The 25,125-nt window shown below is 39.1% G+C and overlaps 1 long non-coding RNA gene across 2 annotated transcripts in view; it reads right to left on the bottom strand.

The window, feature by feature from the left end:
- The window catches only part of LOC141377787 (uncharacterized), a 34,183-nt gene that overhangs the window by 4,062 nt on the left and 4,996 nt on the right, over positions 1 to 25,125 (bottom strand). The window contains exons 2-4 of one of the 2 annotated variants that reach the window (XR_012390662.1): positions 19,112 to 19,205; positions 17,049 to 17,137; positions 16,295 to 16,429 (exon numbers count right to left, since the gene is read on the bottom strand). This is a non-coding gene — a long non-coding RNA (uncharacterized lncRNA). The remainder of the gene's footprint in view (positions 1 to 16,294; positions 16,430 to 17,048; positions 17,138 to 19,111; positions 19,206 to 25,125) is intronic. The other variant, XR_012390663.1, reaches the window with a different exon arrangement.

The raw sequence follows: 25,125 nt of genomic DNA, 5'->3' as shown, positions 1-25,125 counted from the left end.
CATGAAAACTCCCGCTAGCTGGTGTGAGCATGCTTTAAGTACACGTCCGGGGAAGCCATCTGGGCCTGTAGCTTTCCGGATGTTCACGCGACGGAAAGATCTTGTTACGTCCGCTACAGAAACAGAGAGTGGGCTGGCGGTTTCGGTATTGGCCGTGGGAGCGCGCAGTTTGTTTGCGCTGTACTGGGCTTCAAAGCGGGCATAGAGCGAGTTTAGCTTGTCCGGGAGAAATGCACCAGTGTTTACAGTGGCGGGTTTGCTAATTCACTTCTGTGATGTAATTAAGTCCCTGCCACATTTTCCTTGCGTTATTAGTGTTAAATTGACTCTCTACCTTGTCTCTGTATTGACATTTTCCGTACAGATCCTCCATACAGTTCCATACAGATCTTCTCTTTCGAGGCTGTTGCTGAGCAACACAAAGTTTCAGCTCCCTCTAAAGATTTTTTTTTATTAGATTTGGGTCTGGAGACTCCAGAACCTTGATATTCTTCTTACAAAGCCGTTCCTTGGTTTTCCAGGCTGTAGCCAAGACCCGTCTTTAATACTCTGACTGAACCTGGGCTATTATTGTTAATTGAATTAAATAAACAGATAAATGTTTTATTCAATTCTTCATTTTCCATTTGGCTTAGTCCCTTTATTAATCAGTGGTCACCACAGCAGAACGAACTGCCAACTTATTCATCATGTGTTTTGTGCAGTGGAGGCCCTTCCAGCTGCAACTCATCACTGAGAAACATCCATACACACTCATTCACACACATACACAACGGACAGTTTAGCTTACACAATTCACCTGTAACGCATGCCTTTGGACTGTGGAGAAACATGTTTGTTATTTAAAATAAAATCTTTAAAGAAAAAAATCTTACACAAAACAATGTTTTTTTGTGTAGACTGTAAAGTTTATGGTGTTATTTCAATCAAAATGACATAAAATAGCATGGGTTTTGTTCCTCTAAGATTTTTTAAAATGTTTTTGTTAATATATCAAACGTCATTTTTGAATAATAATAACAACCCTCAAATTCTAGACATTGCATCTCAGTATTCAGCTTTCAAATGATGTAGAAATCTCCATTTCCAAATATGAACCCTTATGACATGGTCTAGGGTCACATTTAAAAAATGGATTCAAGAGAGTCAAGAATCTTGGTGTGAATCTGGAGTCAGATCATGCCAAATCAGTAACAACTATCATCTCAAAAAACATTGCAAGAATTAGATGCTTTCTTTCCAGTGAGGACTCAAAGAAACCTGTTTATGCTTTTATCACCAGCAGAGTGAATTACTGTGATGGGCTCCTCGCTGACCTTTCCAAAAAGACAGTCAGACAGCTGCAGCCAGAATTCTGACCAAAACCAGAAAATCAGAGCACATCACACCTGTCCTCTGCTCATTCAGAACAGATTTTAAAGTATTAATACTTCACTATATACAAAACTAACAGATCACTCAGATCTTTAGGATAAAGTAAATAAGAAATTCCAAGGGTTCAGTCAAAGCAGGGTGAATCTGCTTTCAGCTACTGCACCCCCCGCTGCTGGAATCAGCTGCCAGAAATGATCAGATAAGCTCTAACATTAGGCTCATTCAAATCTAAACTTAAAACACATTTGTTTAGCTGTGCCTTTACCGAATGAGTAGCGTGCTACATCCCAGAGATCACACTACTATGTCTTTCCTTTATTTTTCATTCCTTTAAAACCGGTATTGACTGGTTCGAAGCCCCGGCTCAGTTGGCGTTTCTGTGTGGAGTTTGCATGTTCTCCCTGCGTTCGCGTGGATTTCCTCCGGGTGCTCCGGTTTCCCCCACGGTCCAAAGACATGCGGTACAGGTGAATTGGGTAGGCTAAATTGTCCATAGTGTATGAGTGTGTGTGTGTGTGGATGTTTCCCAGAGATGGGTATCCGCTGCATAAAAACTTGCTGGATAAAATGGCGGTTCATTCCGCTGTGGCGACCCCCGGATTAATAAAGGGACTAAGCCGATAAGAAAATTAATGAATGAATGAATAAATGAAGTGCTGTGTATTTTCAGATTTCTGAACATAACTGATCTGCCATCATCTTTACTGTATATAAACCGCATTAGTTCAGTTAAATGTGTGTGGTGAAAGCAAAGTTTTATATGCTGATGCCTGTCAGTTCTTTTCCTGCAGTTATACAGTATCTGCAGCGTTGGCAAGAAAAACAGAGCGGGTAAAATGACCTGAGAGTCATATGACCTTTTACAACAGGGAAATGAAGAAAGCTTGATACAATGCTGCTGGATTTCATGTCATGGGAAAGCAATTCCAGGCACAGAGTTTGTGAATTAAAGCACCAGAATGGCATCAGCGAAGAAACCAGATACGGTACGTTTATCTGGAAAAGCTGGCACCCTTCATTTGGTTGTGTATAACACCAGCACAGAGACGGTATTGTTTAGAAAGGTAGAGGATAGTCTGAAAAACACAGGGTAAGTCCAAATCCAAAGAGAAGATGGGTTACGGATGCTTGTATAAGAATATGTGTGGCAATATGTTTTCTGTACAGCATTTGTTGAATGTGTTCATCAGGTCTACTCTATGTGTGTTCAAAACACCCAAATGGCATGTGATTATTAATAGTAAGCTGACATTAAATCTTACTGAACGTTTTGAATAGAAGCACATTAATAGTTAGAAATAACTATTGAAATATAATAAATAAACTTTTTTTTTTTATTAAAAAATTACTACCTGACAAAAGTCCTATCGTCGATCCCAGCTGAAAGAGCAAAAAATAATAACTTGACTTCTAGTAGATCATTTGGAAAAGTGGCAGAAGGAAATTTTTTTTTCCAAAGAATCATCTGTTGAGCTTCATCCCAATCACCACAAATACTGCAAAGAACCCATTGGAAATGTTAGATATATTGCCAAGCTGTCCTCTCTTTCAGTGATTTGGAGAAAGTTGTTCATACTTTTATTTCTTCTCTTCTGGAGAGTCAGGCCTCTCTCTCGCGACTGCAGCTAGTCCAGAACGCAGCTGCCAGGCTTTTAACAGGCACAAAAAAACGAGAACACATTACACCTGTACTTGTTTCTCTACACTGGCTGCCAATCCAGTTTAGAATTCAGTACAAAGTTCTGTTGTATGTTTATAAATCCCTCCATGGCCTGGCCCATGAGTATATTTCTGAGCTAATTATTATGCACCAACCTGTGAGATCTCTTCGCTCAATGGATCGTCTTTATTTGCAAGTTCCTAGATCACGCTTAAAATGTCGAGGTGATAGAGCTTTCTCGGTAGCAGCTCCAAGACTCTGGAATGATCTCCCACTCTCTTTAAGAACAGCTCAAACTTTTGAGTCTTTTCAGAGGTCACTGAAATCACACTTATTTTCTTTAGCTTTTAATCATGTGATGTGAGTTTATGTATTTTGGTTTTATGTATATTTTACATGCATTTTATGTGTTTTATGTACAGCACTTTGGTAATCATTGTGATTTGTGAAAGTGCTATAGAAATAAAGTGAGTTGAGTTGAGTTGAGAGTTGAACCCTATTGACCCAAGATTCTCACAGAAATTAGTCAAGTTTGGTAAAGGAAATAGTGGATGGCAACATCAACAGTCTAAGGTATTAAGACATTTGTGCTACCCGTTACATTACAAACCACATGAGAGGGCAAATTCTTTAGCAGGAGGGCGCTCCTTCTCATACTACAGCCTCCACATCAAAGTTCCCGAAAGCAATGAAGGTCAAGGTGCTCTAGAATTGGTAAGCCCAGTCACCAGACATGAACATTGAGCATGTCTGGGGTAAGATGGAGTAGGCAATAAACATAATCTAAAAGCCTTTGCCTTTCATATAAGCCATGACACCAAATGATCAACTAGAAGTCAAGATATTATTTGTTGTTCCTAAAACGCCATATAAGCGACAAGACTTTTGTCAGGTAGTGTTCTAGGTAGGATTTCTTGAAATGCAAAAAAACTTACAGGGCTCTATTTTAACGATCCAGGTGCAAAGTCTAAAGCGTGAGGTGCAAAAGCATTACAGGCGTGCCCGAATCCACTATTGCTATTTTAAGGACGAAAAATACGGTTTGCACCACGGCGCATGGACCAACAGGGTTGTGCTTATTCACTTAATGAGTTATTGGTGTGTTTTGAGCACAAAGTGCATTAAACTAATCAGAGTCCCATCTCCCATTCTTTTAAGAGTCTGTTGCGTTGCGCAATAGCACATTTGTTATTTATATGGCGGACTTTGTAAGTGGAAAAACTGAACGCTTCACTAGCGAGAAAACACTTAGGGCCTACTCACACTATGCCCAGGATCATTTGAGAAGAGTGAGTGCTCTGAATCGGGCTCAGGCATGGTTCGCTTGGCCGGCACTGGCCTGGTTGGAAGAGGTGTGCAAGAGCGCGGTTCACTTGGGCTATGCCGCAGTACGCTTGTGTGTGAGTGCAAAACGCGCCTGAGTCCAAAACTGAAAGCAAGATGTGACTTTTAGGGGCCATTCATATGGATTATTTAATCATTCTTACTGTTCAATGAACATAAATTGTCATAGTTTATTAAAGACGCAAACTGGGACAAGCGTGCTTTGGCCCAGTTCAAGGCAGCTGTACATAGTGTAAGCCCTTAAACAGACCATCTGCAGTGCTGGGAAAAAGAATGAGCCTCCTCCATTTTGGTCATTTTTTTATATCTATGTAGACAATAATAATTTTTGAAACATTTTAATCCTTTTTTCATATCTAAAGATGCTGTACAACTAGTGTGTATTAATCATTTGAACCTGCATAAGCACATAACTAACACACTCTGCATTAGACTTTAGACCAGCTTTTACTTCATTGTAAACAATGCAGGGTTCCACACAATTCATTCATGTTGTCCCAACACAAATCGATTAAGTTAACTTAACACTTTTACATATTTATGTGGATTGAACAAAAAAAAAAAAAAAAGTTGTCCCAATAAAATCTCAAGAATTGTATTGTTGTTGTATTGTAGTTGTATTTAAATTAAGTACACTGAAAAATGTATAAAAAATAATTCCTTGGATTTACAAAAAATTAAGTTAAGGGCTTTGTAAAATATTTATTTGGGCTGAATTTAAACAAACAAATTAAGTTGAACATTACTAAATTTATTTTGTATGTTAAAATTCAACACAAATAAATTGTTTGCAACAATTTTGCAGACAGCATTTTTTTCAGGTTAGTTTGAACAAGAAAAAAAAAGAAATAAAATTTTTTTGAGTGTTGGTCAACGACGCAGTCTATTTCAGTTTACCAGAAAAGCAACGCAACAACCATTAACATGCTTAAACACTTAACCCACCTCTTTTATAGGCCGGCACACCCATGATTCAAATGGATTTGCTATTTAAACAACATGGTGCAAAATTGGAAAATTAGTGTTGCGCTGAAAAGAGCAACAAATCGCACCAAACAGATCTCGCGCCTTATTTCACTGGGTGTATGAGAGGGCCCATAGACTCAAGTAAAAAAAATAACAATATAACAATATGAAAAAGAAAATTAACACTCATTCAAAGTAGTTTATTTAGTCTAATTATCTTAAAATTCCACTCTTTTTTGCTGTTTGCTTAAAGTGCTTATTTAAAACGAGTTGAAAAATCACAATTCTAGCAATTCGTTGGGACAACTTATTTGTTTTATGTTCAATTCGCTTAAATTTGTATAATAATTACATTAACTTAACTGATTTGTGTTTGGACTAGGGCTGCACAATATATTGTTTCAGCATCAATATCGCAATGTTCGCATCAATAGAATCTGCAATGTTCAGATTATACTTTAGCAAGAGCCATCATTTGTAAACAATGAGATTTGTAGAGTTTAATGCACAGTAGAGTAAAAGTTTATCATCTGCATGCATTTTTAAGACCTGTGACTGCATTCAGGTACAAAAATTTGTTCCATTTGTAACCTTAAAAATGTTAATTTATTATAACTATTTATATAATTATACAGTGCTATTTTACATATGATTATTTCATTTCTGTACTCCCAAGAAAACCATGAAGCAATCTTTATTTAACTTTAATTTCTCTGTTGTACTTTAATCATTTATTTTATTTTATTTTATGCATTACACCCAGAATAATGCCAAATCAGTCTAAATTAATGCATTCTTTAGAAATAGAGCTGTTCTGGTGAAATGACATTTATATCGTAATATATTGCAGAAAAACTAAATATTACAATATCTTATTTTTTTCAATAACATGCAGCCCTACATCATGAATGAATTGTGTGGAAGCCTGCATTTTCTTAACAGCTTCTTGATATGAGAATTTTTAGATATTTGGACTAGAAACAAGGAAAGTAGCTTTTTTGTTTAGTTTTTTTTTTTGTGTGTGTGTGTGTGTGTGTGTGTTGAAACTAGTAAACTTGGTTCACTAAACAGGAGAATTCCTCTTAAATTAAGCATTGTCATTATATATTCTGTCTTAAATTGAGCCAAAGCATTTAAATTAAATCAGAATCACACATACAGTTGAAGTCAGAATTATTAGCCCTTCTGTTTATTTTTTACGCAATTTCTGTTTAATGGAGAGAATTTTTTTCTCAACACATTTCTAAACATAATAGCACATTTCTAATAACAGATTTACTTTATCTTTGTCATGATGATAGTAAATATTTTACTAGATATTTTTCAAGACACTTTTGTACAGCTTTAAGTGACATTAAAAGGTTTAGCTAGGTTAATTAGGTTCCCTAGATAGGGTAATTAGGCAAGTTATTGTATAATGGGGGTTTGTTCTGTAGACAAGCAAAAAAAAAATATATACAAATAAAAAATAGCTTAAAGTGGCTAATAATTTTGACCTTAATATGGTTTTTATTAAAATAAAAAAACTGGGTTTTTTTTCTATCCGAAAGAAAACAAATACAACTTTATCCAGAAGTAAAAATATCAGACATACTGTAAAAATTTCCTTGCTCTGTTAAAAACCATTTGGGAAATATAAAAAAAAACATTTTTCATATTAAAAAAAACATATCAAAAAATTCAAAGGGGGGCTATTAAGTCTTACTTTAACTGCATATGTACATTGAAAATTCAGTTTAAGACTTGACAGTAGTTACAATGCATATGTATTTGTTGCTAGTCAAAATACTGAATCATACTGCAACAAAACACAACATAATGTATTTTGTCACTAAAGAACAAGTGTAAGTGTGATTAAGCATTTTTTAATGGTCAAACTTTAAACATGTTATTACTGCCAAAATAAAGTCTTAAAAATACAAGGCTAGGCCTAAATCTCTGATTGTAATTAAGCTATATTTCAAGGCAAAATATCTAAATTTTAGGTTTAAATGAACTGAAACACATTTGAGTTTTTAAATTTATAAAAAAAACTTACATTTATTAAAATGTATTAAAAAAAATGTTTTGTGTTGGTACAAAACAATAGAGGAACTGTGATGAACCCCGCATTTTTTACAGTGTACTAAGTAAAAAAATATTTTTAAACATCTTAAAACAATTCTACCCAATTTGATCAGTCATAATAGTTATACACACTCTGATCTTGCACTATATTCTTAAAACAAAAAATGCTATTGGTGGCTAGAAATATCTTGATTATAAGTTTTTACAGTGAATGATTTAAAATGGGAATCTGTGTAAATGGTCACCTGAGTTGAGATTGTTTTATCATTATTGAAAGCAGACAATGCAAAATGCTGAATCACTCCTTCTAAGCTGAAACAATGGAAATATCTGAGCTATTATGCAATCACTGAGCAATGAATTGCAGCTTAATAAAATAAAGGCTACTTCAAATCTAACTTTACTTATGTTTTTCACCAAATTCAAGCAAATATGCTTGTCAGGTCATGCTATAGATTCATCCAGCTATGCTTTTCTGTCTTGGAAGCAGTCCAGGCTGCTGAAACAGACATGTGGTGAGATTTAATGAAGCACATATGAATGAAACTGCTGAATCATGGGTAGTGTGGGAGGTTAACAAACACAAAGATGATATTTGCTGAAAATTTATATTGTTATTAGACAGTTAAAAAAAAAACAAAAAAAAAAACAAGCATAATTCATTCAAGTGTTTTTTTTTTGTTTTTTTTTTATGCAGCGGATGCCTTTCCAGCCGCAACCCATCTCTGGGAAACAACCAAACACACTCATTCACACTAATACACTAAAGACAATTTAGCCTACCCCATTAACCTGTACCACAGGTCTTTGGACTGTGGGGGAAACCGGAGCACCCAGAAGAAACCCTCACGAACGCTGGGAGAACATGCAAACTCTAGTGACAGCACTACCTACTGCGCCACTGAACCAACGATTCACTGAATTTAAAAAAAGACTATTGCTCTTATGAATATGCATAATAAGACACTAAGAAATAACTATATACTACCTGCCCAGGTGAAAAAAATATATAATTAAATGCATCTAAAATACACTTAAATACCTGCAAATACATTTGTAGTACATGGTTATTTTTTGTGTTAAATAAAAGTTTGATGGTTTTACACTTTTAATATACTAATTAAAAGTATGCTTATACTTCAGTAGGACTTAAATACACTTGACAAAAGTATACTAAATACCATTAATGCTTAAATACATTTTTAGTGTACTACAATAAAGAACACTACAGAAAAAACATCCAAAAGAGTTTTATTAGTGTGTTTTTAAAAGTGTGCTTTAAATGCTTTAAGAATTAGTTGTTTTACATTGCATATACTAAAATTGTTCTGGACTATTTATCCTTCTACTTAATTATCTTTTGTCTAACCAATTACATGAGGATGTCTAAACAGTTTAATGACATGTTTGTTGACTCTGTTAGCATAAATATCACTGTATTCTGAATGCAAGGAAGGATTATACTTTAAATTACTCATAAATATATTCAAATGTTTAAAAGTAGGGTTCAAGTGTATTTCTAGTTGTAACTAAATATATATTTTTAAAATACAGATATAGTATGTTAAAAGCACATTTTAGTTCAATTTCATGGAGCCTAAAAATAGCACATTTGCGTACACTTAGATGGTATTAAGTTTATCTTAACATGAACTTAATACCATCTTTTAGTACAATAAGTACAAAATTAGTGTGTGAAAATATAGCACATTTAGTACATTACTGAAAAGTGTATACTAAGTATACTTAAAGTGCATTTTAGTGCACTTTTTTTTTACCTGGGTGTAGAGATCATATTTTGAAAAGAAGCTTCTTTTTATCATGGATACATTATTTTAAAACACTTTTTATTGTAAATGCAGGTCTGTATCTTACAATGGTGAGTTTATATCTCAAAAAAAAAAAAAAAGTCAAACTTGGCGACGCAGTGGCGCACTAGGTAGTGCTGTCGCCTAACAGCAAGAAGTTTGCTTCGTTGCTGGTTCGAGCCTCGGCTCAGTTGACGTTTCTATGTGGCGTTAGCGTGGATTTCCTCCGGGTGCTCCGGTTTCTCCCACAGTCCAAAAGCATGCGGTACAGGTGAATTGGGTAGGCTAAATTGTCCGTAATGTATGAGTGTGTGTGTGAATGAATGTGTGTGGATGTTTCCCAGAGATGGGTTGTGGCTGGAAGGGCATTCGTGCTGGATGAGTTGGCGGTTCATTCCACTGTGGTGACCTCTGTTTAATAAAGGGACTAAGCCGACAAGAAAATGAATGAATGAATGAATGAGTCAAACTTGAATATTGAGTCAAATATGAGAAATAAAGTCAAAACTGCATGATGAAAACTCAGGTTTATTTCTCACATATTGTAAATGCATACCTTGCAATTATGAATTTCAAGTTGATATCTTGCCACTAGCAAAGCACTAAGTTTATACCTTACAATTGTGAGAGAAGTTGAACCTGCACTCACACACTATTCAAACCTCATTCAGACTATAATTTTTTATAGCTTTTTATGACAGTCACTTTGTCAAAATTATGCAATTGTGTCTAAATAAAATGTTGATGTGTCGAGGATACCAAAAAAAAGTCAGAATTACACAGTGGCTGCATCAGAAATTGCATACACCCCTGCTATATATATATAATGTGAAAAACAGTATGGCATGTCTAAATTTACATATAAGTTGCATCCTAAACGAAACACTGTACACTATGCACTTATACCCTCAACTATGTAGTGTGTGAGTTTAGTGGTTTCGCAAATGGAACACAAATTGTTTACTAAATGCAAATTCAAACCGTTTCCCTTACAATGCTTTGCAATTGCCAAATTAGTAAAATAAATGAACATTCCAAAAAGTTGGGTCAGGATCAGTTTAGGGCCACTAATCAGGTAAATTGGTTAAATAATAACTTGACTTGAAACAGGTAATGTCAACAGGTGATTGTAATTATGATTTGGTACAAAAGCAGCATCCAAAAATTGTTGGACTTGAGCTGTAGATGGAGGAGCTGAACGCTCCATCAAAGGCTTGGGTTTTGAAGAGTCTAGAGGTAAAGAAATGAGTCTCTGATCCATAACCCACAGAAGGTGGTAGTAATGCTCAATTAAGAAAGCGAACCACCCAAAAAAAAAAAACACACAACACACAAGAAGAAGAAGAAGAAAGTCTAGTCCTTTAGAAGCAACGATGGGCTTAGGTTTGCCAACAAATATGTGAGAAAATTATTGAAATGTTTAAAAACAATGTTCCTCAAAGAAAGATAGACATTTGGATATTTCACCCTTAACATGATTAAATGACACACGAAATCTGGGGGAATATTATTGCGTAAAGGACAAGGGCGCAAGCCTAAGCTGAACAACCATGATCTTCAATACCTGAGGTGGCACTGCATCAGGAATCATCATTCATCTTTAAATAATGGGCTCACCACATAGGCTCAGACTATTTTGGCAAACCTGTGTACCACAATAAATCATTACATCCACAAATACCAGTTAAAACTGTACTGTCAAAAGGAAGCTCTATGTTAACAGTGTTCGATAGCGCAGTTAACTTCTCTGGTCTTGGAGGCATCTGGGATGGACCATAACACACTAGAAATGTGTACTGTGGTCAGATGAATCAGTATTTTTTTTTCTAGGAGAAATAGATGTCTATTACTCCCCAAAAATACCTTAAGTACTGATCCATCTGACCACAGTATGCATTTCTACATGGTCCATCCCAGATGCCTCTGAGAACAGAGAAGTCAACGACCAAAGAAGGAATCATGCAGACTGTTACCAGCAACAAGTCAAAAAGTCAGGGTCTGTCATGGTATTGGGTTGTGTCAGTGCACTTGAAAAAGGTAACTTGCACTTCTGTGATGGCACCATTAAGGCTGAAAAGCACATAGAGATTTTCAAATTCAATTGTATACAATTCGAATACAATACTTTTCCAGAGACGCCCATGCAGATTTCAACAAGACAATGCAAAACCAAAATCTGCACACATACCCAAGTCCTGATCTGTCTCCAAGAGAGAATGTGTGGTGCATTCTGAAGCACAAAATGACTCTACAGTTGCCTACCTTGAGACTTGTTTGCTGGAAGAATGGGACAAAATTACACATGAAACACTTTATCACTTGGTGTCTTCAGTCTCTAAATGTCTTTGAAGTGTTGTGAAAAGGAATGGCATTACAAAGTGGTAAATGCTTTACTGTTCCAACTGTTCAAAAAAAAAAAAATCTTGCTATGAGGCAACAGTGCTAACTACCAGGCTGCTGTACCACCCTGTCAAGGAAAAGGAGGAAGAAGTAGGGGTGGAAGGGGAGATTCTTTAAGGCAAAGACAACTGAAGTAAGAAACTCTGATTATTTATAGTGAGTTTGGAATTATCTGATTGATGAATGCTGCGTTGCTAATGCAGGACCAGCTGTGGTCAATCATAAGCATGTGATCCACTCAAAATTAGTTTATGAATAAACTTTACTTAACAATTTTTCTACAGACTAACGCTGCAAACACAACATTAGTTGTGTTCATTCAAGTCTCCTCCTTGCTAACACAGAACAACCTCCTCGACAGTCAGCAAATTGACTTCAGAATTAGACATTCAACAGAGACCACATTCATTGCGCTCATTTGTTCAAAATCTAATTCTGCTGCATATGTCCACTGCTTTTGACATGGTTAACCACCCCGTTAAAGAGACATCTCAGAAACTGTACCCATTGGTTTGAGTCCCACCTCTAAAGTTTATGCTTCAGTGTGGTATGACTGAGGGATGAGGTGTCCAGTTCACAACATCTAGCTTACAAGGGTACCTCAGGGCTCAGTTCATGGACCACTTCTCTTCTTTTCTCTATTTTCTCTCTATATGGCATCACATTCATTCCTTCATTCATTCATTTTCCTTTGTCTCTATTTCAGAGGTCCTCACAGTGGATTGAAACGCCAACTCTTCTAGCATATGCTTTATGCAGCAGATGTCTTTGGACTGTGGGGGGACTGGATCACCAGAGTAAACCCATGCCAACACTGGGAAAACATGCAAACTCCACACAGAAATGTCAACTGGCCCAGCTGGGGCTCGAACCTTCTTGCTGTGAGGTGGCAGTGCTAACCATTTAGTCACCTTGCCGCCCGCATCACATTCAGAGAAAAAAACATATATAATATTATACATTTATACATATAATAATATTACTGCTACACTGATGACACTCTCCACTGCCTCATTTCTTGCTGGATGCAGGACCATCAGCTTCAACTTAAAGGTGCCAAGAAAGAACTGCTTGATGTTTCAGCCAACATTTAGCTTTTGTAACCTTTGCATGTAAAAGAGCAAACTGTGTGTCATTTAAAACTTGTACAATAAAAGGAAAAAAAAAATCATGCTGGGGTGAAGTAATCCTATAATGATTCTTGGCAGGTTTTTGTACGCCATTGTGAAATCTATCAACGCTAGCCAAATGTAACATGGTCTGATTCCTGACACATGTCTGAAGGGCAGCTTCACTTGGGAAATTACCCACATGAGAGGGGCTGCAGTCCGCTAAATCCAGTTTAATCTTGCCTGAGCCATGCTTGCACAGCACGCCTACTAAATAGCTGACAAATTTACACACTGTAACTCGACTCTATCTCTTCCCAGTGCGTCTGAGTATGATCTTCACTTCTGCAGTACACCAGCTGAATAGGCATCTAAAATTAAAATTGTACGTTTGATGAAATGGTACTGTTGCATAATGAATATCTCTCCAAACCAGGAAGTTTAGCAGAATGTTCACACTGTTCTTTTTCTTAAAAGGATTGTAAACTGGACTTAAAAAATGCAAATATAGCTCATTAGAAGCACCATAAGTGCTAAGTAGGACTATTTCAGATCTTTTTGCAAGTTGTAGGATTGCATGAGAAAAAAAGATCTTCAGGGAGAGAGGGTAAAAAAGAAACCATATAAGGCTTGTTTCATGTTGTTTTGGTTTTTCCGTCCTCTCCTGTAGTGTTTTAATGCCTATCGGATGTCTCCAGGCCTTTATAGACCATCTGCTAAAGTCAATGTTTAGGCACGGTTGTTCTTCCAGTTTTTTCAGCTAACTTTAGAAAAAGCTGACATTTGCAAATAAGTAAATGACAAATCTTAACATGTTGGCTCTTTTAAAGGGTCATGAAACACCAAAACAAATGTTTTGAGCTGTTGACAGTTGTACAGTATATGTGTCCCACACTGCTAAAAACACTATTAGGACACATAAATCTCACTAAAAAGTGAAAATTGGTTGTTTTGCGTTATTTCGAGCTAGTTTGTACTTCCGGTTTGAAACAAATTTTTGAAGCAGCGTCACAGCCATGAGATCTTAGTGTGTATACCAGTGTGTAGACTGGACGTCTGTACCTGGGAGTACCATATTACGTCTATGAGTGTGCTGCATTAATGCATGAGGAAGGCTTGGTTCAAACCAATCAGCGCGCTGTATTTTGCAACATCATTACTATTCATTAATGTTACAGTGTAGACGGCAGAGACCCCACATTGTGTTGGCAAAACAAGCATGCAGTGTTGCTTTTATAATTTGCTGCAGTGAGGTTTTGTTTTCATTTTCTCTCTATGAGAGTGCAGCTGGACTCACGTGTGGATTAGAGTGCACGTGACGCGCGACAAAAATAACTTACATGTCTAAAGCCTGATTTATACTTCTGCGTCAGGTGACCGGCGTAACCCACGGCGCAGGCAACGCGCGTGGCTGTGCATTTATACTTCTGCTTAATAATACTTCTGCTTAATACTTCTGCTTAATACTTGATAAAGATGCAGTTCTAGTTGCTGTAGATTGTCCTGTCTCTACAGATTTGGTAAGTGAGCGACCAGTGGTCTTTGTTAATTCAGTTTGTTCGTATCTAACTAACTATTACACCGAGTGTAAACATGTTAGCATTACAGCCAAACTATTACCGTTGTGTAGGATTTTCACCGCATTTTGTGACCAGAAAAACACGCGGCTTTCTGACGCTATCTACCGAGTGCATCTAAGTTACAGAGAAATGCGGAGTTTTTTTTCTCTCATTCCTCGTGCAGTATAAAACATTGCATGAAAAATACATGCTTAGAGCAGCTCCTTGAATCAAATATCTCGTCTGTCACGAGGGGCACGAATGAAATTCCTGAATGAAAGAGCCAAACTGTAGTTAAAGTCCACCAATTTAATCATTTGGCAAATAATTCGATAACAGATGTCCATGTAAACACAGTCACTTTCTCCCCTGTGTGTTTGTTTTGACTCTGAAACTCAGTGTATGCCTAAATCAACACTCCCACATCATCCCTCTTTTGCTCCTCCGACACTCCCCCCTAAACAGAGATGGACATGCCCACTTTTCTGACTTTTTCCAAAGTAGAAGTGTGAAAACACCCTGCTGAAACAAGACGGTTTCATGGCCCTTTAATAATAAATAAAGATGATTACATTGTGGTTGTTGATCGTTTCTCTTGTAGTTGTTATATTAGTGGACAAAGTACAAAGTTCCATTATAAATGTGTGTTATGTTGGCTAATGAGAAATACCTTCATTCATTAATTTCACAGTGGAATAAACCGCCAACTTATCTAGCATATGTGGATGCGCTTCCAGCTGCAACACAGTACTTTGGAAACTCCCATGTGCTCTCACACACGTCACAGCGCATGTCTTTGGACTGTGGTGGAAACTGGACCATCTGGAGGACTCCAACCAGCGTAAGTTCAATCATTCATCAATTTTCCTTTGGCTTACCAACTATTCCGGCATATCTTTTACACAGCAAATGCCCTTCCTGCTGCAACCCAGTACTGGTAAACACCCATACACACTCACATTCACAAGCTCATATACTACGGCCAATTTTGTTTACCCAATTTATCTATAGGACATGTCTTTGGACTGTGTGGGACACCCACATCGACACGGGTAAAACATGCAAACATTTCCACACAAAATGCGAAATGGCTTCAGCTGGGACTCGAGCCAGCAACCCTCTTGCTGTGAAGAGACAGTGCTAACCAGTAAGCCACTGTGTAGCCTCCAAAAAGGAAAGTTATAATTTTTAAAATGCTGTCAAAATGATTTTGTACATGGGGTTGCAAAAATGACTAAAAACACTGCCAATAGTTTTTGAGGTCACGTTTGTAAAGATACACTGTTTATCTGTGCACATAAGGCCCTTCAGTCAGCCATTGCTGTTTTGGTTGTAATGTTTTAGCACATGACTATAGAATGTACATCATTTAATACATATGCTTATGACGTCAACTTTTACACAAGATCAAGGTGCATTTTTGGGCCCCTAAAATAGTATTGTCATGTAAATGAATGGCCAAAGCAAATGTCCCATCCTAAAGTAATAGTATAACCCCATAATTTACCCATGCTCAAGTCATTCTCAATGTACACAAACAGGCACAGTCAGAGTAGTTTTAAATTTTATCCTGGCTCTTCCATGTTCTATAATGGTGTTTGTAACAATAATTGTCATTTTTATGATTAAAAAAAAATCCCACTGTAAATCTAACCAACACTCTCTCATTGTGTATGATAACATATTTTCTGAAATAGATTGATGTGTCTTTGTAACACATAAGAAAATAATTAAATTTTTAAACTCTATGACTTCAGGTGGCTGCCGAATACAAGTTGTCAACTTCCTCTGACTCGACATATGTTGCATCACGTAAGATTATAGTGGAAGCCCCTGGAAAAGACGCATGTCAAAGGAACCACTTACCACATACTTTGAGTTTCGTCACCTTAGAATTATAAAGTTCTATACTGACTATGTTCACCAGTGTCTTGTTTAGTTACTAGTCTGTGTACATAAAATTATGTTTAACCTTAAAAATATTTTTTTAAAGGTTCAAACACTCACCAATGCTCCAGAAGGAAAGATGGGGCAATAGAAGCCAAGGATCAAGACCTTTAGAATTTGAAGATCAAGGTAAATTACACTTGTTTTGTCTCCAGGGAAACATTTAGGTATTTTCATATTTTCCAAAGGGCAGTACTAAATGGAAAACAATAACATTTCAACAATATAAGAAGAACATTTACATCTTTATTCTGTTTTGATGCTTTTACCCCTGGCTCTAAATGCAATGTGTTTTCTTTTGTAGCATCACATGTAAACCAAGTATATTAAATTGTTCACAGGGGGTTATTTATTTGTAAAATATAGCTATGTTTTCATCTTATAAACTTCAATTAAACATCCTTTATCTTAAACATCTTACTCAGCACAGTACTAAATAAAAAAATGCATTTTGTATTATCTCTTTTATTTTGTCAACACTCTTCTTCTTTTGTAAAAACTTTAAGAATTTTGTAAGTAGTATGCAAACATTCAGGCACAGCAAATGCCATTGGTTCCTTCAGTTCAGTGTTATCTTTGCTGTTATGATTAGCTTAATTATCCCCTGCATAAGACCTCAAAATAAACTTTGTTGATTAGTTAGGGCTGTTGTTATCCCACATATATGCCACTGTCTTACGCTTCTGCTGATAAAAATAACCATTGGCAATAAAATTGTTTTACACCCCCACTTATCTTCCTCTATCTCCAGCTTTTTTACTTTTACTGCTGGCTGTCAGAATAAATTACCCAGCAAAGGACACACATTTCTTACTTTGTTTTCCAGAGATCTACTTCGAAACGCAAATCATTGTGACACTTGTGTTTCTTCAGAAAATCATGACCTGAAATGGCTCACACGTTCTTGGGGAAAAAGAAGTTTAGTGTAAATAATTTGTAACAGGTATATTTAGAATTTAACAATACCACAAGCATAAATAACATGGCAGAATTAATAGACTTATGATGCTTAAAAAATTAGGAAATACTTCCCTTATATTGTCCAATTATGGTCTGTTCTGTGCAACTTAGTATGCTGACAAGCAATTTTGGTGGCTCTTATTGCAACATGTGAATAATTTATACACTTCCTGACAAAAGTCTTGTTGCCTATCCAAGTTTTAGTAACAACAAATAATAACTTGACTTCTAGTTGATCATTTGATATCAGAAGTGGCTTATATGAAAGGCACAGGCTTTTAGATTACATTTATTTACCAAAATAAAATATGATCATGCCTTGATTTTTAACTATTTAATTAGGCCGAATGGTCTGACTTTGCATAAACAAAAGTTTCGTCATCTAACAGAAATAATGTACAGTATGGAATATAAAGTCATGGTGCAGTAGAAAAATAATTAATATAGTATATGACTTCAATGAGCTTGGATGACTGCAACCATACATCTCTGCAATGACTTATTAATAAAGTGGCAAAGAAATTGTTCTTGCAGGACTCCCAGAGTTAATTAAGATTCTTTGGATCCATCTTTAATGCCTCTTCCTTCATCTTACCCCAGACATGCTCAATAATGTTCATGTCTGGTGAATGGACTGACCAATCCTGGAGCACCTTGAACTTCTTTGCTTTCAGGAACATTGATGTGGAGGCTAAAGTATGAGAAGGACCACTATCCCGTTGAAGAATTTGCCCTCTCCTGTGGTTTGAAATGTAATGGGCAACACATGTTTTGATACCTCAGGCTGTTGATGTTGCCATCCACTCTGTAGATCTCTTGCACACCCCATACTGAATGTAACCCCAAACCATGATTTTTCCTTCACCAAACTTGACTGATACCTGTGAGAATCTTGGGTCCACATGGATTCCAGTAGGTTTTCTGCAGTATTTGTAATGCTTGGGATGCAGATCAACAGATGATTTGTTGGAAAAATTTACCTTCTGCTACTTTTACTAATGATCACCTAGAAGTCAAGTTATTATTTGTTGCTCTTACAACTGGGATTGACGACAAGACCTTTGTCAGGTAGTGTATACAGTCCGTCATAATGCATTCAACATTTTTTTTTTATATTTATATGGATTATTAGAAGCTGCACAGCTCATATTATGAGGGACTGTTCAAACTTTCTATCCACATTCAACATGTATTAAAGAATGTGACTGATATGATAAACCCTAAATAAAACTTACACAAATATTAGGAAACTAAACGCATTTTTATTATGTGCATTTCATTGAATTATACATTTAAAACAGTGACATCTATAATTTTAGGTGTATTTTAAATTCCTGAACTCTTTTTGCAGACTCTTTTTGCTCATAATCATGTGTGCAGGATCATTACTTTAAAGGGTGAAGTGTTCAGTTCGATACATCTAGGGGTACCTCAAGTATCAGGTCCTGGATCACTTCTTTTCTTTTATTGGCATCACAAGCACCGATCATTGGGAATTTAAAAAAAAATGTATCATTCTATCATTACTATATCATTGTCATCATTACTATGTCATTGTCTATCATTCTGTCATTACTATATTAGGATAACTAAATTAATTTCAAAAGCATTTAATTTAATTAGACATCTAAAGCAATGACATCATTTTAGGTGTGTTTTAAATTCCTAAACCTTTGTTTTGGGGGGCCACCGTATACATGTAATGCACATAAACATGGGTTTAAGTGTCTCTTGTAAACTAAGAGATTTAAAAATCAGTGTACTTTAAAGTTACTGCAGTAAATGCCAGAAAGAACTGTTTTTAACTCTGTTGATCGGTGGCTGTAAAGAATGCAATCTGCAGGGACAAACAGTTCTTGCTCTGCGTTAATGGATGACAAAAGAAACCTTATGATTGGCTGAGGAAAATACACCCACCTTTCCATCCTCAGCATTCCTTCTTCAGTAACATGAGATCACATTTCAGTATCCTTGTCAAGAATGGAGTTTTACATTTTTTGCCTTTTCATTTCTGAAAAAAAGAGAAAGCAGGCTGAAAATGGAATGCCACGGTGGTGTTTCTTAAGCAAGCCATTCCTGAAAATGATCCAGCTGGTCTCCGCATGTGAATGTGAAGAATCCAAATCCAGTTGGAGAAAGCTTTTGCATTACTCTTTGACTAAATTACAACAATGTGACTTCCTTTAAGTCACTATAAATAGATGTGTACTGGTGTACTGGCTATAATAAGACATGAAGCAGGTTATTTTGTACATGTGTTGTATAATAATATGATTAGTCTATTGAAACCATAACAAAGAGAAGAAAGAGTGCATCGTATATTTACATTTACAGTGTGGGTGGTTTTTAGATATTTGTTATCAGTATCTTATGTTTTCAACTCATTCATTAATTAATTTTCCTTCAGCTTATTTATCAGGAGTTGCCACAGCGAAATAAACCGCCAACTATTCTGGCATGTTTTATGCATGTTGAAACACACTCTTATTCTCACATGAATACATTCATGAAGGTCAATTTAGATTATTCAGTTCACATATAGCGCTTGTTTTTGGACTAAGGGGGAAACCAGAGCATCCGGAGGAAACCCATATGAATATGGGCTGAACATGCAAACTCCACACAGAAATGACAACTGGTCCAGCCGGGACTCAAATCAGCGACCTTCTAACTGTAAACTCAGCAATTTTTATTTTTTTTAAAAAATACCATGTTGCTAGAATGTTTAACATTATTGTGGCTAGGGTATTTTAACTTTTAGTATTATCTCTTTTTGTCTCTTTTTTTCTAAGATTTTAACATGCTAATGTCATGTTTTCACACATTCTGTTGTTTACTATGTAAGAATTGAAATATTACAAATATTTTTTATGTCTTTGACAATTCAAAACATGAGCTGAAGACAGGGCCAATGGACTCCACAACCCACCAGGGGGGAATGCGTGAAAAACCAGTTCCTGCTGCATTTGCATCTGACTATGCTGAAACTCAGCTTCATCCCCCCAACTCACACATATGGTCATTTCAATGTTTGAATGTTCTAGAATTAACCAAACTGACTTTAACCATCATGTTTGATATCATTTGAAATGTCTCAGTGCGATTGGTACAATGGTCTCATTCTCTCAGAAATAGACATAATCAGAACAATAAATATATAACTTCAGGCATCTTTTGAACCACTGTGAGGGGTGTGACACTAAGTGTGAATGCCTTTTTTGTTATTCACACCCCCTTCCTTGAGGGAATTCTTGGATTATTTAAGGTAAGGGTTGAGAAAAACTCAGCGCGATTCTGCCTAACCAGATCAGCCCATAACATGGCTTGCGCCATGTTATGTATATTACAGAGTCAGGAATACATTTTTTTCATCTTGGATTTATCTTTGATAATTTGATGTTTTGTATTGATCATTTATGAATTCACTGATTGAATTGGCATAATACATTTACCTGACTAATAAATTGTAATGTTTGCCCATATTTTGCTCACTCTGTAATTATTAATTCAAGTAGATTACGCTGTATCCTTGTTTCCGCACGTCTTGCGTCAGGTCAGTAGACGGACTAAAATCCAGTTGAGATGGAGCATTGGGCACACTAATTGTGTTTTAGCGATCCGGCTGACTCTTGATATTGATTCATGTGTACTTAGGTGGAAAGGGCGATAACTTCCGCCTAGGTCGACAAGGTGTTGCACGACTAACCTAGATTGGGTACCCGACCTTTGTTTGAAGGTAATATTATTCTAAATTAAGTTCATATGGGAAACCATGGGCTTGGTGAAAACCAAAGTTACTATAGAGTCCAGTAGTCGGGTACATTTATATTAATGCCCTAACCTCTAATTAGAAATGATGATTGTCTTAACTCAAAGGTGTACATCTAAGCGGGACTAACTAAAGTATTTTAGAACGAGCGCGCTGGTAGCGGCCATCTAAAGTATTAGTCAATTTACCTCTGTTTAATATTCAAGACTGACCGGAGTTTGACCGTGAGGGACGCCTTCGGCCGAGGCGATTTCTCTGAGCGACATGAGCACCCGAATGAACGGATGTAATAGTTAATAGTGAAGACAAACGGTTCAAACATTTGTCTAAATTACATATTGATATAATCTTCTTAATGTTTTATAATTGGAGTCAGATAAAACAAGGATAAATATATTAATATTCTAAACCACCTCATACTAAAATTGGAGTCAGATATGAGTTAAGTTTAATATAAATCAACATTGTGCACTGGAAAGACCGAACATGCAGTGAACCTTCATCAACCATTGGATACCGTCATTGGACCAACTGGCTGGACCTTACAACTAATAGCATGTTTTATCACATTGTTAACATGTGGATGTTTTAGCATTTTGCTACCATGGATCAATATTTTCCCCTTCGGATGGGGAACTTCAATGCTATCAGTGTATTTTTAATTAATCCATGAATGGGGATTTCGTTTCAGAAAGCCAATTGTCTGAAAGAGTATATAACGGGCCAATGAAATGCCAAATGAGTTGGCAGCGTAAGCTTGCGCACCTGGAACTTATTGCCAATTAGCTCCGCATATAAGGATAGGAAAAGCAAGGAAACGCAATCCTTTTCGCTTCAGAGACTATTACAGCCTTCTGAGAGAGTCGATGAGGCATCTTCCTGCTGTGATCCAGGGATTTCAAGCGACGAGAGCATTCTTCCGGTCCAGAGTGTGTACACGCAGCGGCAGACGGTCGAGCTGGGTTTCTCCCTTGCCTGGCGTTCTTTGGGTTCGGTCCACCAGAGCGGTGCGAATAAAGTTGCAACTTCACAAAAAGAGCAATACAGTCGTGCAGCACGTCCTTTTCAGTATGGCGCTCCGACCATGCGTTTCTGGATGTGATGGTTTCCTGTCCCCGGATGATGGGCACGGGCACTGTGTTGCATGCCTGGGGGTCCAGCATGTTAATGCGCTGCTCGCAGGCAGTTCATGTCGTCATTGCGATGCCATGACTGTTGCGCAGTTAAGATCGCGGCTAGCCTTTGCAAAAAGGCAAACCACCCCAGCTGTCCCCCGCACTGCAGCGGGCACTCGGGTAGATCTGAGGGTTTCAGCGAGAAATAATCCGTCGCCCACGAGCCCGCGGACATGCCGCTCCTCCAAGCGCTCCATCCAAGCTTCGGGCGGGGGAAGTTATCCGTCTAACCAGATGGTAGCCCTTACGCTTGATGACACAGGAGACCAGACGTCCACAAAGGGTGGGCTTTCATGGTCCGATGATGATCCAGACCCGCTCGCCCCCTCCGGGCAGGTAAACGCTGTCAAGACGGATCCTCAAACAGACATGTTAGCCGTGTTTTTCCGAACTGGTTTATCCCCCAGCTCCGCGGCTGGACCGACTAGATGGGTGCTACGTAGAGGACCAGAGGGCGAAGCCTTTGAAGCCTCTAGTCCCCTTCTTCCCGGAGGTGCACAGTAGGCTCACGCAGTTTTGGAGGGCACTTTTTTTCTGCCCGTGCTGCGTGTCCCTCCGCCCTCACCACTCTTAACGTTGGATCGGCCAGGGGGTATGTGGCGATTCCTCAGGTTGAGTGCGCGATTGCGGTCAATCTTTGTTCGCGTGGCACCTCTTCTTGGCGGGGTCCGCCTCGTCTCCCGTCCAAAGCCTGTAAGTTATCTGCCTCCCACGGAGCCAAGAGCTTACAAGTCTGCGGGCCAGGCTGCTTCCGCCTTGCATGCGATGGCCACCTACCAGCACTACCAAGCGCAGGTGCTGGCTGAGCTGCACGAAGGTGGGTCCAACTTAGGCTTGTGAGCTTCACACCGCATCCAACTATGCTCTTCGGACCACTAAGTCCGCTGCGTGTGGGTTGGGGAGGACAATGTTTTCTGCTTTCTTGAGTCCCCCATATCCCAACCTGGCCTGTTCGGCGACACCGTCTGTGAATTCACCCAGGAATTCAAGGCAGTGAGAGAGCAGTCTGATGCGATGGGTAATGTCACCTATCGGCGGGACCGTAAGCGAGCGCGTCGAGCACCTCGAAAGCAGGCAGCCCCCCCTGCCCAGAGCGCCGTTAAGTATGGTAACGGACCGTGAAGCGTCCCTGGGACAGGTCATCTGGCAAAGAGGGAACTTGCTCTTTCCCCGCTGCAGGGCGGGGCCCCATTTACAACGGCACTTTTTGCTGCCATGAAAACATCAATGAAAGAGCACTTTTTCACTTCCCCGATGTGACAGCCCGAAATCTGCCAGTCTGAGATGCTATGCTTTTAGCTCGCAGGTTCTGTGTGTTTTGCTAGTGGCTCAAAAGCGCTAGGAGGACGGGCTCCTTTCTCCCTCCCCTCGAGCCTCCCCTCCGGAGTTTGGGTGCGGAGCGAGAGCAAATCTCTCGCCTCCAGCTCTTCTGCGGGACCCTTACGCTTCCCGGATCAGTACACCACTCCGCGCTGCCCCACTGCTGGTACGTCAGCGATTGTAGTGATGAGTCTATTAGCAAGAGCTCTGCCTGCCTGGTTAGCGTGGCCAGCCCTTCGCGGTGGCTCATACGCACAATCAGAATATGCGATTCAGTTCGCGAAACGGCCCCCCAAGTTCACGAGTGTGTATTCACCAGGGTCAGCCCCCTGTCCGCCCCTGTCTTGTGAGAGGAGATTGCTGTCCCCCTGGTGAAGGATGTAATCATGCTGGTCCCTCCAGCCGAGATGGAGAGCGGGTTTTACTGCCCGCACTTCATTGTGCCCAAAAAGAGCGGTGGGTCACGGCCAATCCTAGATCTGCGCGTTTTGAACCGCTGTCTGCACAAGCTGCCGTTCAGAATGCTCATGCAGAAGTGCATCCTCCGGTGCGTTCGTCCTCTGGATTGGTTTGCAGCAATAGACCTGAAGGACGCGTATTTTCATGTCTCCATTCTTCTTCGCCACCGTCAGTTTCTGCGGTTTGCGCTTGAAGGTCGAGCTGGGCAATACAAAGTCCTCCTCTTCGGGCTCTCTCTGTCTCCGCGGGTCCTCATCAAGCTCACGGAGGGTGCCTTAGCGCCCCTTCGGCTCGCGGGCATCCGCATACTCAATTATCTCGACAACTGGCTGATTTTAGCCCACTCTCGGGGCAATTGATTATGCACAGAGACAAGGTGCTCCGGCACCTCCACCTGTTGGGGTTTCAGGTTAGCCGAAAAAAGAGTTGTGTCGCCGTGCCCTCAGCCCTTGGAACGACCCCTCGTTCCTACAGGCCGGAGTGCCTCTAGGACAGGCGTCCAGTCATGTTGTTGTTTCATGTTGCGTTGCGGGCATGCAGCTGTGGGCCTGTTAAAAGGAACCCTGTTGCATTGTCATATCAATCGCCTGGAGCTGTTGGCAGCGTTCCTCGCTCTCCACCATTTTTATCGGTGCTGGAGCAGCAACACGTGCTGGTCAGGATGGACAGCATGGAGTCGATGGCATATATCAACCGCATGGGGGGCATTCGCTCTCGCCGCATGTCTCAGCTTGCCCGCCGTCTGCTCCTCTGGAGTCATCCGCGGCTGAAATCGCTGCGCGCCATTCACATTTCAGGCAAACAGGGAGGACGAGGAACAGGTTGCTGGTTGAGCCCCTCTAGCCCAACCGGACCTGGATGTCAGAGCTCTCCCTCCTCGCGATGGCCCTCCCCTGGCAGATCCCTTTGAGAGAGCACCTACTCTCTCAGGGACAGGGCACCATCTGGCACCCTCGCCGCGATCTTTGGAACCTCCACGGGTGGTCCTTAGACGCGAGGAAGACTTAGGTAACCTACCGATTGCGGTGGTTAATACCGTCACTCAGGCTAGAACCCCCTCCTCGAGCGCGCCTATGCCCTGAAGTGGAGTCTATTCACTGAATGGTGCGCCTCTCGCAGAGAAGACCCCTGAAATTTGCCAGATCAGTGTTGTGCTTTCTTTATGCCAAGAGAAGCTAGAGAGCAGGATTTTAAGATTTCTGTCCCTG

Source organism: Danio rerio, chromosome 15, assembly GCF_049306965.1.
Source record: "Danio rerio strain Tuebingen ecotype United States chromosome 15, GRCz12tu, whole genome shotgun sequence".
Lineage (NCBI taxonomy): Eukaryota > Metazoa > Chordata > Actinopteri > Cypriniformes > Danionidae > Danio > Danio rerio.
The sequence above is the reverse complement of the archived record's forward strand: the minus strand, read 5'-3'. Positions and strand labels throughout refer to the sequence as shown.